At 40.4% G+C, this 16,649-nt stretch overlaps 1 protein-coding gene across 3 annotated transcripts in view; it reads left to right on the top strand.

Moving 5' to 3' along the window:
* The first annotated feature begins 4,789 nt into the window (after positions 1–4,789).
* The window catches only part of SINHCAF (SIN3-HDAC complex associated factor), a 29,457-nt gene continuing 17,597 nt past the window's right edge, over positions 4,790–16,649 (top strand). Inside the window, exon 1 of one of the 3 annotated variants that reach the window (XM_049882799.1) lies at positions 4,790–4,972. The gene's annotated coding sequence lies outside the window, so the exon portion shown is untranslated. The other 2 variants (XM_049882798.1, XM_049882797.1) reach the window with 2 other exon arrangements.

Raw genomic sequence — 16,649 nt, 5'->3', positions numbered from 1 at the left:
CAACATGTATCTTTGGCTTTCTTTACCATTTGTTTCCACTTGCTCACTTGCTCATCTGTTGATGAGGTGGCATACTTGGCTTCAGTAATGACTTGAATAATTAGAACAGGGATTCTTCTAGGAAGTGGACTCTGTGGTTCAGAGATTAATTTCTTATTGACATATAGAAAACTAAATTTTCATAGAAGAGATATATATTGATTAAACCAATTGTAGCCTAATCATAAGGGTTTGTCTCTGAGGTAGTGAAATTATTTCTAATTCAGTGTAGGTAACTCCCAGATCCGTAAGACTTAAGTGCTGATTTCTCTCATTCTGCAACCACCTGCTGGGCATTCCCTTTTAGTTACCTGAAACATCATCTTTTCTCTCAGACAGTACTCACTTATGACTTTTATTCAAAGACGTGATTCTTCTCCTAATCATATCTTTCTCTACCACCCAGAGTACTTGGCTATCTCTAAGACCTTGTTCCTGGAGTTGCCACTGGTTGAATAAACTCTACTCCCTGTTCTCCAACTAATCCTACTATTTCAGCTTCACTTCCTCAAGGAAGTTTTCTCTTGCCTCCAGATTAGATTAAATTCCTTTGTTATACATGGTTAGGCTCCCACGACTTTTTCTTCTTTTATTTCTCACAGTCCTTAATTATATTTGTGTGGTTATTTGGAATGCTTGCCTGCCACATTCCACGAGGGACTGTTTCTTCATTGCTCAACATTTTATTGTCAGAGCCTGGCAGGTAGTAGATACTCAGTAAATATTTGTTGCATGAATGAATGAATGATTGAATGTCTAAAGTCAAATCCCATCCTCTCCAAAAAGATATTCCTAATCTCTCCAGCCACGATGATAAATCCCTCTTCTGAACTTGAGGCACTTGTTTATCTCATGGAATGATAGATTTATAGAATTCGATGGGAGTTTAGAGGTTAGCTATTTTTGTATCCTAAATAATATAATTCATTGAATGGAATTATTGAAGAAAGATATTTTTGGCTTTGTGTGCATGTGTGTTTTGGTTTTTTGGTTGGTGTGTATGTGTGTGCACAGGTATAAATACCATTAGTGATGGAGAGTTGCCTTTTGAAGTATCTTGAACCATCATTGTGTTGAAATTTTTTTTACATTTAGCAAGAATTTACTTTCTTGTGATTTTCAAATCTAATTCCGTTCCAAAACATAAAAGAACACATTCATTCACTCTTCTAATAACAGTCCTTCAGGTAGTCAAAGATTGCTATCTTGCTCAAACTAAACATGCTCCCTCCTTCAATTATTGCTTCTATGTTATAGTTTCCAGCCTCCTTCATCATCCTGGCTTACTGTCTTATGAACTCATTCTAGTTCGTCAATGTTCTTGAAATAAAATAATTTTTATTATCTGTAATTTTATCTTTTTAAAGTATGCTATTCAAATGTCATAATATAGTGATAAATAAAGAGATTACTCTAAGAATGAATTTTTGTCAATTAAGTCATTAAGTTCAGAAACTTGAAAAGTCAATTTCAATTAAATAATAAATAGCTTTTTCTGGCAGCTGCCAATGGTTGTTGGAGGATTGGGATATCTTAGATCACATAATCAACTCCATACCTTATAGTGTAAAATTATCTGACTTGTTCTGACCACTTGCTTATTTGAACTTCAATAGGATTTAAACAAATAAGTAGCAAAACATTGTACTTGCTTTGGTGTGAGGAAAAGAGCTCTTGATTTTGTCTTACAGCTATTACTCTGTAAGGAATTTATCCCAAGGTTTAATAATAATAATCAGCTCTTTCCTGGGCTCAACAAATGATGTTTTGATGTGGTACCTGCTTGGATGAAGATATTAGACTTCATTTATAAAACAATCATTAGCTTGAGTTGTCATTACAAACGTTACTAACTGCTGATAATATCCTTCATTACCAAGCAAGAATTGTCCTCTTCTATCTTTGATATAGGTTGCTATGAGTCGGAATCGACTTGAGGGCAGTGGGTTGGGTGGGTATCTTTGATATAATTTTTCCTCTATTACAAGAATATTATAATAAGTTTTAAAGTTGCAGACAGCAAGTAAATCTCAAAAGAAAGCAATGAATTTTACAGAAGAAGAATAGCAAATAAGATAGAATTGCACAGAAAGAAATTAGGAGAGGTGAGGTGGCTTGAGCCCCTCCAGAGATAAAACGGTTTCACTGTCTGGCACATGGTTACAATTAAATGTTTGCTGAATGAATGTTTAAGCATTGAGCTACAATATGTTATAAGCAAGGTATTTGGTTTAGTCAGAGTATCTGGCTACTTAGGTATATTTTTAATTTCAATATTTTTATGAATTCATAGTGAGTTCAACATAGCACTATTGTATTTAAAAATACTCAAATATTTTCTTAGCATGGTGTAATTCAATCTCCTGTAATCCAAATTTATATTTTTCTTTCCTTTTTTTTTTTTAATGTTCAAAAATTCACTTGGGCTTCTTAGGTAACAGTATTTTTAAAAAGTATCCCATAAATGAGCTATTGGCCCTGGATAAAGCCAGCCGTAATACCAACACGTTCAAGCAACGTAATGAACCTTTGGAATGCACCTGGTTGTTCAAAAATACCAGGTAGTTGTTAAAAAAAAAAGAAGACTAAGGAATTAAAATTTCCCTTTAAGAGTTCTGTTGCTACCTTTCTTACAAAAATTACCCAGACTACTTCTTTACCTCTACTTTGAAAGCAAAGGAAATCCTGCTACACGGTATTAATTCAGTAGGTCTGGAGCTTCCAGGTACTTTCTTATCTAAACAGTATATTCTAAACACTGTAATTCCTGCAATGCTTGCACATTTGAACCTATTCCATCCTTGGAATTAAAAAATATATTCTTTACATAAACTTCCAAGAGAAAAGGCATTCAAGGTATACTTTCATATTTGTTGTAAGCAATAATAGAAGTTTTAAGAAATATTATTAAGATACTTGCAATTTTCATATCTCAAATGGCGTATAATTTGAAATTATTTTTGGAGGATCTGCCATAAACCAAATATGTATTTGAGGTAACTCAGGGGAACTTTCAAAATTTTCTTTAAAAAGAAGGTAATTTTTTATGCTCAGGGTCTAGTGTGCCATCAGTGAAAACCCAGAAATGGTTATCCAGCCTATTCAAGTTTATTATATAAGGACAGAGATGGCATTATATCAATTGAGGTGATCATTATGACTTCCAAACTCATTTTAGGTCAAATACAAAAATTGTAAACTAAAGCCAAACTCTTTTGGCTTGAGATAAGTCTACAATAAATTTGAAAATATCCATTGATTTATTATTTATCAACCAATCATTCAGAATCCATTACCTGTTGTGCACTGTTTTAGGCACCAGGATACAAGAATGAGTAAGAAATAAAACCTCACATTCTAGGGAGCAGTGTCAGGAGTTTTTTTTTCCTTCACAGGTATTAAAAAATAATTTTAATATACAGTTACAGGAATAATATACTAAAAATATTTTTAAAAGCAGAATAAGACTTCAGAAGTGGGTTTGTACTGTGTACTAGGAATTGGCTGTTGAACTAGCGTTTCACAAGTATCTATTTAAATCCATATTGTTGACATTACAGTGAAAGCAGTGAAACTTGTCAGCAGATGATTAAGTTTTACGGTTGATGTTCACACTTTTGTATTTGGGACCAATATCAAATTTCTGGGATAAACATCCTTCCTCTCTCCCCACCCTCCTGCATCATTAAATCGGGGTCTCTGCCTGTTGGGGTTAAGTGTGTTCCCGGGATAAAGGTGTATCACAATCATTCTTTTTTCATTTAATGGCAATGTTTTTTTTTTTTTAATCTGAGAAGTTACTTCAGTTTTTTTTTTTTTTTTTTTGTTGAGGCTAGAAACGTTTAGATTGTTGGTTTATTAAATATTCCACAAGGAAAATTTCCATGTTTCCCTCGCCATTTTTTCAATTCCTAAGACTACCAGTCAGTGCTATTATTTCTGGGTGAGTGGAACACCCTTTATAGGCAGCTGGAGGAGGTACTCATGTCCCTAGATTATTGGCTTTCCACTGACTAGGTTTTTGAGAAAGCGGCACTGTTGCCACTGAAATTAATAACTATTAGTCTCCACAGTCTTGAAATCTTATGGCCGAAGTGAAGGAAAAAAAAAAAAAGGAGTTACCGTTTGAAAAGGGCAGGTGGGAGTTACTGAATGGACAGGGTATGAAAATGGGACTTTATTAAAAGACCCATTTTAATTGCAAGCAAAAATAAATCTGTTGGCCCGAGGATTAAAAAAAAAGCTTCAAAAACCCAACTTCAAAGAAAATGCAGGAGACGTGGGAGAAGATGAATTCAGCCAGGGTGCTTATAAAACCACCTTCCTTGTCACCTCAGGCCAAAAACTGGGCACAGGTGTGAAAAGTTTACAGAAACAGCCTTCAAAAACTTCTCTCAATGCGAAATAGTGCGCCCTCAGAACCTCTAGGTGGAAAGCACGTCACGGGGTCTGTGTTCTCCCTTCGTGGCTAACCTTTCCGCCTTTCTCATCCCGCCACTCCCCCTCAGCCGTCGTCTCCAGCTAGGGGCCGTTTGTTTATGTGACGTCCGCAGTAGTAAGCAGTCCCCGCCCCCGTTTCCCTCTGGCCGCCTCTTTTCCCGCGCCGCGGCGCTTCTCCCCTTAAAAGGACAATAGAAGTTTCGGGAGCGCGCGCGGCCGCCCGGCCTACTCCCCTCCCCAGTCCTCGACGCGCGCGCGTCCGCATGCAAATAAGTTCGATTCAAGAGAATTTTGCACTAGGAGCTGCGCGTGCGCAGAAGGAAAGCGGAATCTACACCTTCCCGGCCAGCGGTAGCAACTGCAGAACTGCAGGAGACAATCTTTCTAGACAAGGCAGTTGAGGAGGAGGGAGCGACTGGCGTGGGGGGGCTGGCCTGGCGTGCACTCCGCACTTCGGGAACGTTTCTGCGAGTGAAACGGCTGCTTTTGGAAGGTGAGTTACTCTAACAATTACTCTGGTGAAAAACTGTTTGACGAGGCTTTGATTTCAGGGTTTTTTTTTTTTTTTTTTTCCTTCCTCTCTTTTTACCTCATCCACCTCCCCCAGCCCTTCCATACACAAACGTACACACACACACAGGAAGTTTTGTCTTGGAGATGGCATTGCTGGGAGCGCTGCTTTGGTGATCTTCAAAGTCCAGATTATTTTCTATGCATACGTTTACTGTGCATTTTTAATGGAGGGGGGGAGGGTATTTGAGGGAAACCGAAAGTCTTGGGGTGGGAAAGTGAGTGGAGCCTGGAAATAACTGAGGAGTCGCTGGAGTTGAGGGATCCACTTTGAAGGTGACAATGACTTTTCTCGGTCGCAGTGTTCTCTGGCTAAAAGGAGTTCCATGGCTGAAAGGCCCAAGAGAAAAACGACTTGCTGGCAATTGCGGAGGGGACTGGGGTCGTGCATCCGCGTGGGCGCAAGCCGTGGTAATGGTCGGGCGCCGTGGTTAAACCTCGTGCTTTAGTTTATTGCAGCTCCTTGCGTGTGTTTTGATAAGGGTGGACAATAAACGCCATTCGCTCGAAAACTAAGTTGCCATCTACTTCCGAGCAGGCGGGCGTGAGGGGGTTTAAATCGGCCTTTCGGGCTAAAAAAAAGTGCTGGGATTTGGCGAGTGCACGCGGCGTGGCGTTATTTGCTGAACTCCAGAGGGATGCGGATGCGACAATGAGAGCAACACGCGGCGCTTGAGAGCAGCCCCAGCTTGCAATGCCTGCTCTGCTCGGACCGCGCCCATGGAGCTTTTGGTGTCCGATGTTTCTTCGGAGCCTTAAGTTGTGTTACCAATTTATTCACCTGTAGCGTAGTGTGGGCGCAATGGCTAGGGCTTTCTAGGGCGACTGTGTGCGCTTTAAGATGGCCAGTTAGAGCTAAGTTGTCTTGGGGATGGAGGCAGCTGCGTTGTCTGCGCAGAAGGAGTGAGTGAACTCCGGAGGGCACTGCTTTTTGTGCTCAACATGACAGACCACGTGCTTTGGGCTGCGACCTGGGCTTTAGTCGGACGTCGGTCTGAAGGTCCGGCTCCTTGTTAGCAGCAGTCAGATGCGGTCGCTGTCGGGTAGGTCCGGCCGGCAGGACAATGTGATTTGCTGGTGATGGCGTCTTGCCAGTTTAAAAAGCAGAGTGAAAGTCGCCAACTCTCGGCTTGTGTGGGGCCTTTCTCATCAAGGACACTGTGAAACTTTGATTAAACCGGCCCGTTTCCAACAGAGAGGACCGGAGGACAGGCTCCTGACTTAGTGGGCTCGAGGTCTGAAGCCTTCCCCGCCCGATTGTCAGTGTCTTGCCCCTGGGAAACAGTCCGACATCCCTGATGCTGCACGTAGGCAGCGCCCGGCTGGACAGAAAACAAAGAGCTGCATGTGCCCGTGCGGGCCCCGCAGGCTCTCCGGGCGACCGCCGGGGCCGAGGGCGGCCCGGGTCCCGGCCCTCCGAAGTTCAGGCGCGCTTCGGGAGGGGCTTTTGTCCCTCAGTTCCTCGTGGGGAAACTTTGCGCTACTTGTATGAGGTGCCATGCTGGTGCGCGGGGAGGCGGCGTGCTTCCCCCGCTCGGGGCGAGCGGTCGGAGAGCTGGGAGCCCTCGCGGCCCCCCGCGCTTCGTCCTGACCCCGGAGCCCGCTGCCGCGGCCACCGAGGGGCCAGGAGAATGTGGCCTGGAGCTGTGGGCCCGGTACCCGGAGCCCGGAGTGTGTGTCTGGGAGGTCTGTGGATTCGCCTTTGAAGTCGAACTGTTGCCATGTTTGAATTACGTCAGGGCAAAGCCATGAGGAGGAACAAGCCCCGGCAGCGCAGCGTGCGGGAGGCGCGGCCTGCGGGAGGCGCCGGGCCGGGGCGGGCGCGGGGGCCCGTTGTTCCAGCGCAGGTGAGGGAGGAGGGGAGCGACGGCTCACCTCCCGCTGCCCTCGCCCTCGCGCTGGCGAGCAGCCCTCAGGAGGAACTTTCTTCTCGACCCAAGATGTCTTATTTACCAAGAAATTCGTCAGGGTGCATTTCTCTTTGCTGGCTTAGTGTCACCGCGTGCCGGAGGGGGAAGCGCAGTTTGGGGGAGACCCCAGGGCCGTAGAAGGACCGGAGTGGAGGGCATTTTGCCGCTTTCGGAGAAACCGGCGAGTGCGACGAGCACCTCCCCCCGCTCTGGCCCGCAAGTACAGGAACCCAGCCCCGACGACACCAGAAAACCACCGCGGGGAAGTTTCGGGGCTCCCGCTGTCGCTGCGAAGGGAAGTGAGGACTGTGGCCGAATTGTGCGTGCCGCTGTTTTCTTTGTGTGTTTGCTCGTGGGAGGGGGAATCGGGCGGGGCAGGGCTTCTTTTGGTTGGAGGGGGGTTCGGTTTCTGGGAAGGTAGGACGGTGCAGAGTTTGTTCTGGTAACTGTGACCCCCAGTCGGTTTTTATTTTTATTGTTGTTTTCTCTTTCTGCCGTCTAATAGACTTTAGATTACTACAGGCTTTTGGATGATTAGGAATTACTACTTAACTAAACATGGACCCTGGCCGAGACAGCTTTACCCCAGCATTTTTTTTTCTCCCCATTCCGTATGTTGTCCCAAGGAAGGTTAAGAAAACGTCTTTTCCCTTTTAATAATTTAAAAAATTAATCTGACCTTGTCATTAAAAGTACACAGAAAGCACCTGTTTTTGAACTGAAGTTTGCCAGACTTGCCAAGCCTTTTAATTTATGTTGCAAAACTGAACACATTAGGTTGCTCAATCTAAATTAAAGTCTGGGAGTTTGGTTTGGGGAGCATTTAAAGTATTATATAATGATTTTGGTGGGGGGTCTATTTTGCCTTAAAGGTGTGCCTGACTCAGAGTTTGGTGATTATTCACTGCATTATCTTAGGATGACCTTGAGGAAGTAAGGCCTTAGGGAGTTGGTCACTTCGGAGATTTTCGTGGGGTTTGGGGGAGGAAGCTCCTGCAGGATGGTGACACAGGATAAAGGCTAGCTAACCCTGCTCCTAGTTCGTGTGAACTGGGGTTGATCACCGGTTATCCCGCCTAAATTTTCTTTTCAAGCTCTTTTTTTTTTTTTTAAGTGACCCTTAGGCATAGGTCTAAAATTATGCTGGTTTGACACATGGATGCTTCTTTGGAATTTGGGGTTTGCCTCTAGTCTAGACATCGGATAAGCAGAACCATATCTATTGCTTCTTTCTGATTTCTTTTGTATTTGAATGATGTTTAATGGTTAGAACCTAAAAGTGATCATTATTGGAAAATATTTCTATCTTTTAATGCCCTGTCCCCACTCGCCAAAAAATCCATACAAGTTGAAGTCCACTTTGTACTTTCTTTTTTTCATTGTTATTAAATAAACACGCTTCTCCCAGATTTTGTTTGGTCAAGTTACAGATACTGAAAGGCAACTGATATCAGTAATGGTACATTTCTGCATAGAAAGCGAGTATGTCAAGAAAATTAAAAACTTTGGATTCAGTAACTTTATGGCTTTCCTTTGGGCAGTTATTTCTCTGTATTTTAAGTGCATACGAGGTGCTTTGCAAATACACTGAGATTCTTTGATTTGTTCTTAATTAGTACTTTATAGCCGATTTAAGGGTAGAATTTCAATATTCTGGGAAATTTCAAATACATCATATAGAGCTTAATTCTTTTTAATAGATGATATGTACAACAGAGATTTCATTTATAAAGTGAACTGAGTTGAGGGTGTGAGATTCACAAAGACAAGATGTCTACTGATTTCCCTTTACATTACTTTTGTGGGAGTTTGGAGATGAAAAGTTAAATAGGCAATATATTTTAGAACGTTGGTGGACAGCAGGCCTCAAGGCTGCTTGTTGCACAGTATTCTTAATTATGTATATCTGGAACCTGGGTGGTCATTTTTTCCCAGGGTGTAAATCAGGCCCTGGGAAAACCTGGCTCATGGGGCCCAGACTCTGGCAGGACTGATTTATGTCAGAAAAGCAATATGATAACAATTACATGTAAAATAAAAGTTTTTCACTTGGGAAAGCTTGGGCTTATTTGAAACCTAAACCAACTTTATAAAGCTGTTACAAGTGTAGATAAATTAATCTGCCATGCTACGTAGATGGTAGGTTGCTAAACAACAACAAAAAAAAAAAATGTGAAATTTCCTTTTTTTCCCTCAAGATGTGCTAGGAATAAATTGCTGGCTGAGAAGGAAGGAAACGTATTTGTTGAGTCACCAAGCTAGTTGCTCAGAGGTCTCCAAGGTTAAGAATGTCTGGGTTACAAAGTTGTAATCATCTTAGATAAATCGCTTAATTTCTCTGTGGTCCAGTTTTCTCATCTGTAAAATAGCAAATACTTGTCTCCGAGGGTTTTGTAAATAGTTTGTAAGCAAGTAACGTGCTTGATAAACATTGTCTGTTACTCTTGCAACTTTGTGAAGTAGACATTTTAGGAAAACAAAACTTAGACCTGGGCTGCTTACCTTGTCTGAGGAGACTTTAAGGAAATGTTGAATGGAAAGAATGTCTTTGGTCCCCTTCCCCACCTTCAGAAACTCCTTCTGGGAAGACACTGCCCTGTCAGTTCCTGCTTGTCTTTCCAATTCTGATTCACCCATTTTACATCATAAAGTCCTTTTAGAAAATGCTACTTCCACATTTCTCTTGTCCAGGAGATTGTCCTGGATTTCCTTCACCTAGTTTTGGTTATAAGGTGCGAATATTCGTATTTTGGCTCTCAGAATTTCTTTTTAATTGAATTTGCAAATAAATTTCTCTGTATTATGGAAATAGCCTGGAAATGCAACTAGTCCAAAAGAAGGGAGTTTGTTTTTGAGGTAGAGAGGGTTTCTTTTTGCATCAGAAACAGAGAAGCCAAAAGCACATTTGCTGTTAGGTATTCAAGTAGCAAAATGACAGTTGAACTAAAATAATTCATTTCTAGCTTTGTATTTAGTCGTTTTCACCTTTTACAAATTTGATTTGGTTTAACGTTATTTTAATTTAGTTAATGTTAATTTAATACTTACGGAGCTTAAGTAGCTCTCATTTCGAGGCTCATTTCTCCCCATACTGTTCTCCTCTAATTCCCCTCCACCCCCCCCCCCCCGCCACCCAGGCTCCTGTTTGAAATAAAGAAGAAATATTTTTTAAATCAGTTGTTAGGAAAGTGTTTAATTGCTTACCATTAATGGTCTCTAATTAAAATAATTCATTAGGTTTATATTTCCTGGGAAATCCTTAAACCTCCCAATTTTTTTCCCTACAAAAGTCTATAATAGACTAAATGCTAAAATAAAAACAATGCCTTTCAAAAAAATCAGATCAGTCTTTTAAAAAAAATTTATATATACACTCCTATTGTGAACACCATTTCCCATTTTGTGCTCTTAAATATACTATCCAGATCATGTGGCTACCCCACTCCTCAGGTAGTTGATAAATTGCGTTTGGTTTCTATGTACTATACACAGTTAGTACCTGGTTGTATGACAAGACTTAGTTCCCTGCTCTGCAGCGGTTTACTGCTAAGGAGATAATACAGCAAACAGGTACCTGAAATCCTGTGTGCTCAGTGTTTTAATAAAGGTATAGAAAAGGTTTTGTAAAAAGAAGTAATTGTTAAAAAAAATTTCCAGGTCAAGGGGATGGAGGGAAGACCATTTTAGAATAACAGCCTGGGTAGAACTGTGGCTAGTTATTAAAGTCATTTTGACACTCCTGGAATACCAGAATTCCAAGTAGGGAGCAGCTTGTAGGCAGCACCAGATCTTTAAAAACTTTGAATTCCTTGTTAAGGAGTTTAGATATGATCCTGAAGCGAGTGTTACTTTGGGAAGGGTGATTAGTATTTGTGTTTTAGGAAGATATCACCTGTTTGAAGAATGCAGCAGGGCAGTCAGTTATGAGGCTCTGACAGGAGTTAACCATCATGGAGGAAGGACCTGTGAACCAGAAAAATGAAGGAAGAAACAATCTTAAAGGATCTCAAGACACAGTGGACCATGTGGGGGGTGGTGCAGAGGGCGAGAAGGAGGAGGCCAGATTCTTGGGTGACTGTATGAATAGTAACCAAGATAGGTGACCACAGGGGAAGGTTAACAATTAAGTGCCTTCAGAGGGTTAGGATGGTTTCCTGGTCTCTTGGCTATATTGATCTGGAGCAAAGGGGAGACGTTGGACCAGGGCATGAATACTAGAGAATTACCAATGAAGGTGTTCCTTAACTTCCCAGGAATGGACTGCCCAAAAACAGGAATCCAAATAATACCTGAAATGTGAGAAGGAAGAAAAACTTGCATGAAAAGAACTGTCAGGGCTGAGTGCCTACCATATGCCAGTCCTTGTGTTGGTGCATTACAGATTATTAAGAAAAGTTGGATTTATCCCTATTTTATGAGGAAACAGTAGGGTTAGGTAGATTAAGGAGCTTGCTTGAGGTTTGGGTCACACCAGGTATATGCTACCAAACTTACCTGAAACATGCCACACCCCGTTTCTTAGCATTTCTCTCAAGCTTGAAAATGGAAGAACAGCTTCACATAAAGGAAATGGCCCAGTTTCATGACCTTAAAATCTCCCTGAAAAGGCAAAGTTCCTCTTTTCCCACAGATGAGGGCTTAGAAGACCTTCAGACATCACAAGATGCTACCTACACTTGGTTTAATTTGTTAGATATGTCCACGAACAGAGTTTTATCTTTCTGTAATGTGCAAGTATTAAAATTCAAGGAAGTAAATGGTATACATATACTGATAATTTTCATACTTTTGCTTCAAGGGCATCCTTGGAAAGTAGAAGTGAGATTACACCCTGATATTACAGGGGGGCAAATAAAATTAGAAGTGACTTCCTATTCAGTTGTAAAGACAAAAGCAGAAATAGACTCCAAGTTGACTCGTTGCAAAGTACCTTTTTCACCAGACTCATTGTAGTTACATTTACTAACTGATAACCATTGCTGAAAAGTAAATGAATAACTGGAATCTCACCTAATCTAAAATTGGGGGCTTAGTGCCTTTTGTATGCTGTTCAGAACTCAGAGGTCTAGATTTGTGATTTTATTTTTGACATTTGCTCTTTCAGAAGAAAATTTATTTCTGAGTTAGACCCCTTTCCTGTGGGATGAGTTCTAGGCTCTTCTACCAAATATGGATTTCCTAGGCAGCCACAGTTATTTTTACCATGTAATTTCTCAGAGACTCGGATGTTTGAAGAACCTGTTGGCAAACAATTGGGATTCACCTCCCCTTTCTCAAGATACTGAAAGCAACCTAAATGTCAATGAATTTCCAGACTGGTTACATAGAATACTGTTTCAGCCCTTAAAAAGGATGCAGTAGGAACCACTAAATGTGCAGACAGTGGGCTATGTTCAAGATATCTCGTTCTCCAAAAAAACAAACGCATTGCCGTCGAGTTGATTCTGACTCATAGCCACCCGATAGGACAGGGTAGAACAGAGCAGGTGGTGGATATGAACTGCAAACCTTTTGGTTAGCAGCCTAGCTCTTAACCACTGCACCACCAGGGCTCCCAGTTTCCCTCAAGACTAGTTTAAATTTGCCCCTTAAAACTGAATAAGTAAATTCAGAATCTTTGATGTTGAGATGCGGGCTGATAACTAGAAGTAGGTGAGAGGAAACAATAGTGTTTAATTGCTCCTTGGCTTTTCTTAGTTGTTGAGGAAACATGTCTCATTGTTGGGGAACACTGTAGCCAGATGGCTTAGCAGCAAGTGAACACAACGCACTTTGTCCTGTTGACCCTTTGTGGAGAGTGTTGCTCCAGTTACATTGTTAGTCTTTACTGCATCCCATACATTAAATGTGATTAAAGATAGTGTAACATTGACTAAAATCCTGTCAGGAGTGGCATCACATGCTGTAGCAACTCAAGGATCCCTATAACTTGTGATCAAGAATGGTTTTTCATGTTTATTTTTTCTTTTCCCATCATCCTGTCTAATTTAGAGTTCAGCTCTAAAGAAATGCATCTCCTTCACTTCAAAGTTGCCTTTGGTTCCTTAGTTCCTTTTGTCTTTGTTCACCACTGCTTCCTTCCCACTTTACAAATCTTTAGCTTGTCTCTTCTCTGCAGTTTCCTTCCCATTCTGCTATGTGTATTCTAATTTTACTGGTCTATCTAGCTTCTCCTGTACAGTGTATTTCCTTGTGTGTATCTTTCCATCTATATATCTGGGGAAGTTGTTTAAGCTCTTTGGGCTTTTCAGATTCCCCTTTTGGTTAAGTGAAGGTATGTGGTAAAAACTGTTACTGGGGCGTGATGCTCTTAGTTTAAAAAAAAAAAAATTCAAACAGCAGTATAGAAAGGGAATAAAGTAAAAGTAAGCTTTTAAACTATTTTTAAAAAGTCTGGTTACCTGAAGGTCTCATTTTAAAAACATTATGGGATTGATTATACCATATACCTATTATTTCATTTGCCTGTTCCACAGAACGATATATCTTGAATATAGTCCACTGTCTGCACACTTAGTGGTTCCTACTGCATTCTTTTTAAGGGCTGAAACAGTATTCTATGTAACCAGTCTAGAAATTTATGGACATTTAGGTTGCTTTCAATATGTTGTGTTTTTTAAAGGTCTGTTAGTTGCTGGTGAGTCAACTGTGACTCACAGGGACCCCAAGTGCAACAGAAAGAAATGTTGATCTTCATGATCGTTGGTATGCTCCTGACCTGGTAGCAGCCACAGTGTTATTTTGAGTGCCTTCCAACCTAGGGTGCGCATCTTCCAGCACTATATCGGACTTGCTATTGTGGTCCATAGGGTTTTCACTGGCTAGTTTTTGGAAGTATGTTGCCAGACCTGTCTTCCTAATTTGTCTTTGTTTGGAAGCTCTGCTGAAACCTGTTCACTATAGGTGACTCTGCTGGTATATGAAACACTGGTGGCTTAGCTTTCAGTAATATAGCAACAGGCAGGCCACCACAGTAGGGCAAACTGGCAGAAGGGTAAGTGGTTTTAAGGTCCAGGTAAGTTGAATTTGGAAAGAAAAAGTGATGATTAGAACCTAATAATATTTTGTGAGGTTGCTATCCTAATTTGTGCATATCAAAATTTCAGTTCCCAAGATGGCATGGACAAATTGGGAAGTTAACTATAAAGTTGCTTTACTACTCTTTCAGTAATCCCCTATCTAATCCTGTGGCATTTTGAATTTTGAGAAGTACTTTTGAATGCAAAAAACCTTCACTACCCAGAAGAAGAAATTTAGAAAGTAGAATTGGGGAAGTTTTATTATCTTTGTTATCTTTCAAATTATACATACTAAGGTGATCCTAACATGTTAAAATTATCATAGTAGGATCCACTCTATTTTTCTAAGTGTTAAATCAGTACCCTTATAAGATTTTAAAGATAGCAAAATGCTCTAAGTTCTTCACCTTTTCAAGGTCTTTCTTCCAATTCCATATTTAAAAAGGTACTGAAAGCTCTAAAATTTGCATTTGCATGTTCTTACTGTTTCCTGGTTGGAGCTTAATGAACAAGTGTTTGGTATTAAAATTATCAAGAGGTCATCTTTCATACTTAACATTATTTGTTGGAAAAGTTTTCAAAAATAGCATCCCTTTTTTTCAGTATTGGTTTTGCTGTGACATTTATATTACATTCAGTAATTGTGTGTAAAATTAGATATGGTCCCTGCTCTTTGGCTTCATAATCTCTGTAGGTTAGGTTAGAATTGGCCCTTTTGTGTCTTTGTGGGCAGAGGTTTCTCCACCCTTTCCTAGTCTCATCAACTGTCAAAGCTGTATTTTCCTCATGCTTTCATTAAGTTGATGATTAGATGTATATGAAACTCACAGCCTTAAAGTGGAAGAAACCCCAACAAATCAACCAAAACAGATGTTTGGAATTAATCATTATATTTAAAAAAAAATTGCATTTCTTGTCTATTTATGAGAGAGATTTTGTTTATTCAGTTACAGTTATTTCTCATTGCTTTTGCTGATTTATCTGTTACCTTTAATCTTTGAGTGATTCGGTTAAATCAGAACTGTAATTTTAGTGTGGTTGATTTGTCTTTAACTATTAGAGTATTTAAAAAATTTGTAGGTACAGTAGTCCCTCTGCATTCACAGGGGATTGTTTCCAAGACCCCTTGTGGATACCAAAATCTGAGGATGCCTAAGTCCCTTATATAAAAAGACACAGTACTTGCATATAACCTCCCAAGTATTTTAAATCATCTCTAGATTACTTATAATACCTAATAAAAAGTAATTGCTATGTAAATAGTTGTTATACTGTATTGTTTAGGGAATAATGTTTAAAAAAATGTCCGTACATACTCATTACAGACCCAGCCATCCTAGGCCAAACTACACAGTACACCTCAGATGTTCAAACAAGTTTTAGAGAGAGAGACTGAGGATCTCTGAAGTGGTGGGAGGCTATGGCAGGGGGTGCCTACGCATCGTTTTTTTTTCCTCGAATATTTTCAATCCACAGTTGGTTGAATCCGTGAATGTAGAACTCGCTGATACGGAGGGCCAACTGGACTTGGCCGACAGTAGCTAAACAAATAATGTCAGTGAAGGTGCTTTTTAAAATGTAAGGTGCTGTACAAGGGACAGTTTTAAGAGAAATTTAATCAACATGTTTATTCAGTGCCTACTATGGACCAGGCGTTATTGTAGATGTCAAGGTGATAAGAAGACAATTCCTTACCCAGTCTTTTTTTTTTTTTGTAGACTTGCTGGGATCTAATTCACATACCATAAAACTCACTCTTTTACTTACACCAGTTCATTGTTGTTTAGTATATTCTTAGAGTTGTAGAACCATCACCACTATCTAATTTTAGAAGATAAATGACGGGTTTTAATCAGCATTTTAAGTCCTTCCTAAATTTTGGCTTTATTTCAAAGTTTAATTTTCTTCTGCTTTCTCCAGACACGTGCTTAGGGTGCGATTGTATGGGGTCCACTCTCAGTCTGTAACTATTCATCAATTAGGGACAGATGGCATTAGTTTCCTTTTATTAAAGCATAATGCCAAGTTAAGTGACGCCTGTGAGAATAGATACAAAAGTCACAAATAGTTTAATAGGTGGCTTTGTTGTTTGAACAAATAAAATGGATTGATCTGGAGGAATCATTTAATACTGCACAAATGTGGGACTAGGAAAGAAGTACTCTAAAGAACCACCAGGTTTCTTGAGACAGCAGAAATCCCCAGTGTAAAATCACGCTGTGCCACACCCACCACCGACTCTTAAAATAAGGAAAGTAACTTGTTTTAGAAGCCATTTTGTGTCCTTTATTTTTCTCCAGAGATTAGGTGTGGTTTTTTGTTTTGTTTTACTTGTTTTTACATTAATGGGTCTGTAGATTTTGTGAAAATGCTTTCAGTTAATCTCAGGGCTCTCCAAAGCACAAAAGGGTTAAACACCAACCAGTGCGTAACCGGGTTGCTGTAAACAAAGCCCAAAAGGAAACCCCTGTGTATTAGCTGCAGATTCCCAGGTGCCTCTAAGTGCAAGGATAAGCTTAGAAAAGGTTTAATAGGTCTATTAAGTAGTCATCCATTAAAAGGTTCACTCTCTACTTGTGTGTTGCATCAGGACAAGTGTCTGCCCACCTCACTGCATTTATTACTGAGAACTGCCTAGAAGTGGGTGAAACCCGGAGCTTTGGTGGTACAG

This window comes from Elephas maximus, chromosome 4 (genome assembly GCF_024166365.1).
Source record: "Elephas maximus indicus isolate mEleMax1 chromosome 4, mEleMax1 primary haplotype, whole genome shotgun sequence".
Classification (NCBI taxonomy): Eukaryota; Metazoa; Chordata; class Mammalia; order Proboscidea; family Elephantidae; genus Elephas; species Elephas maximus.
Note: the sequence above shows the minus strand (reverse complement) of the source record. Positions and strands in the feature narration are given on the sequence as shown.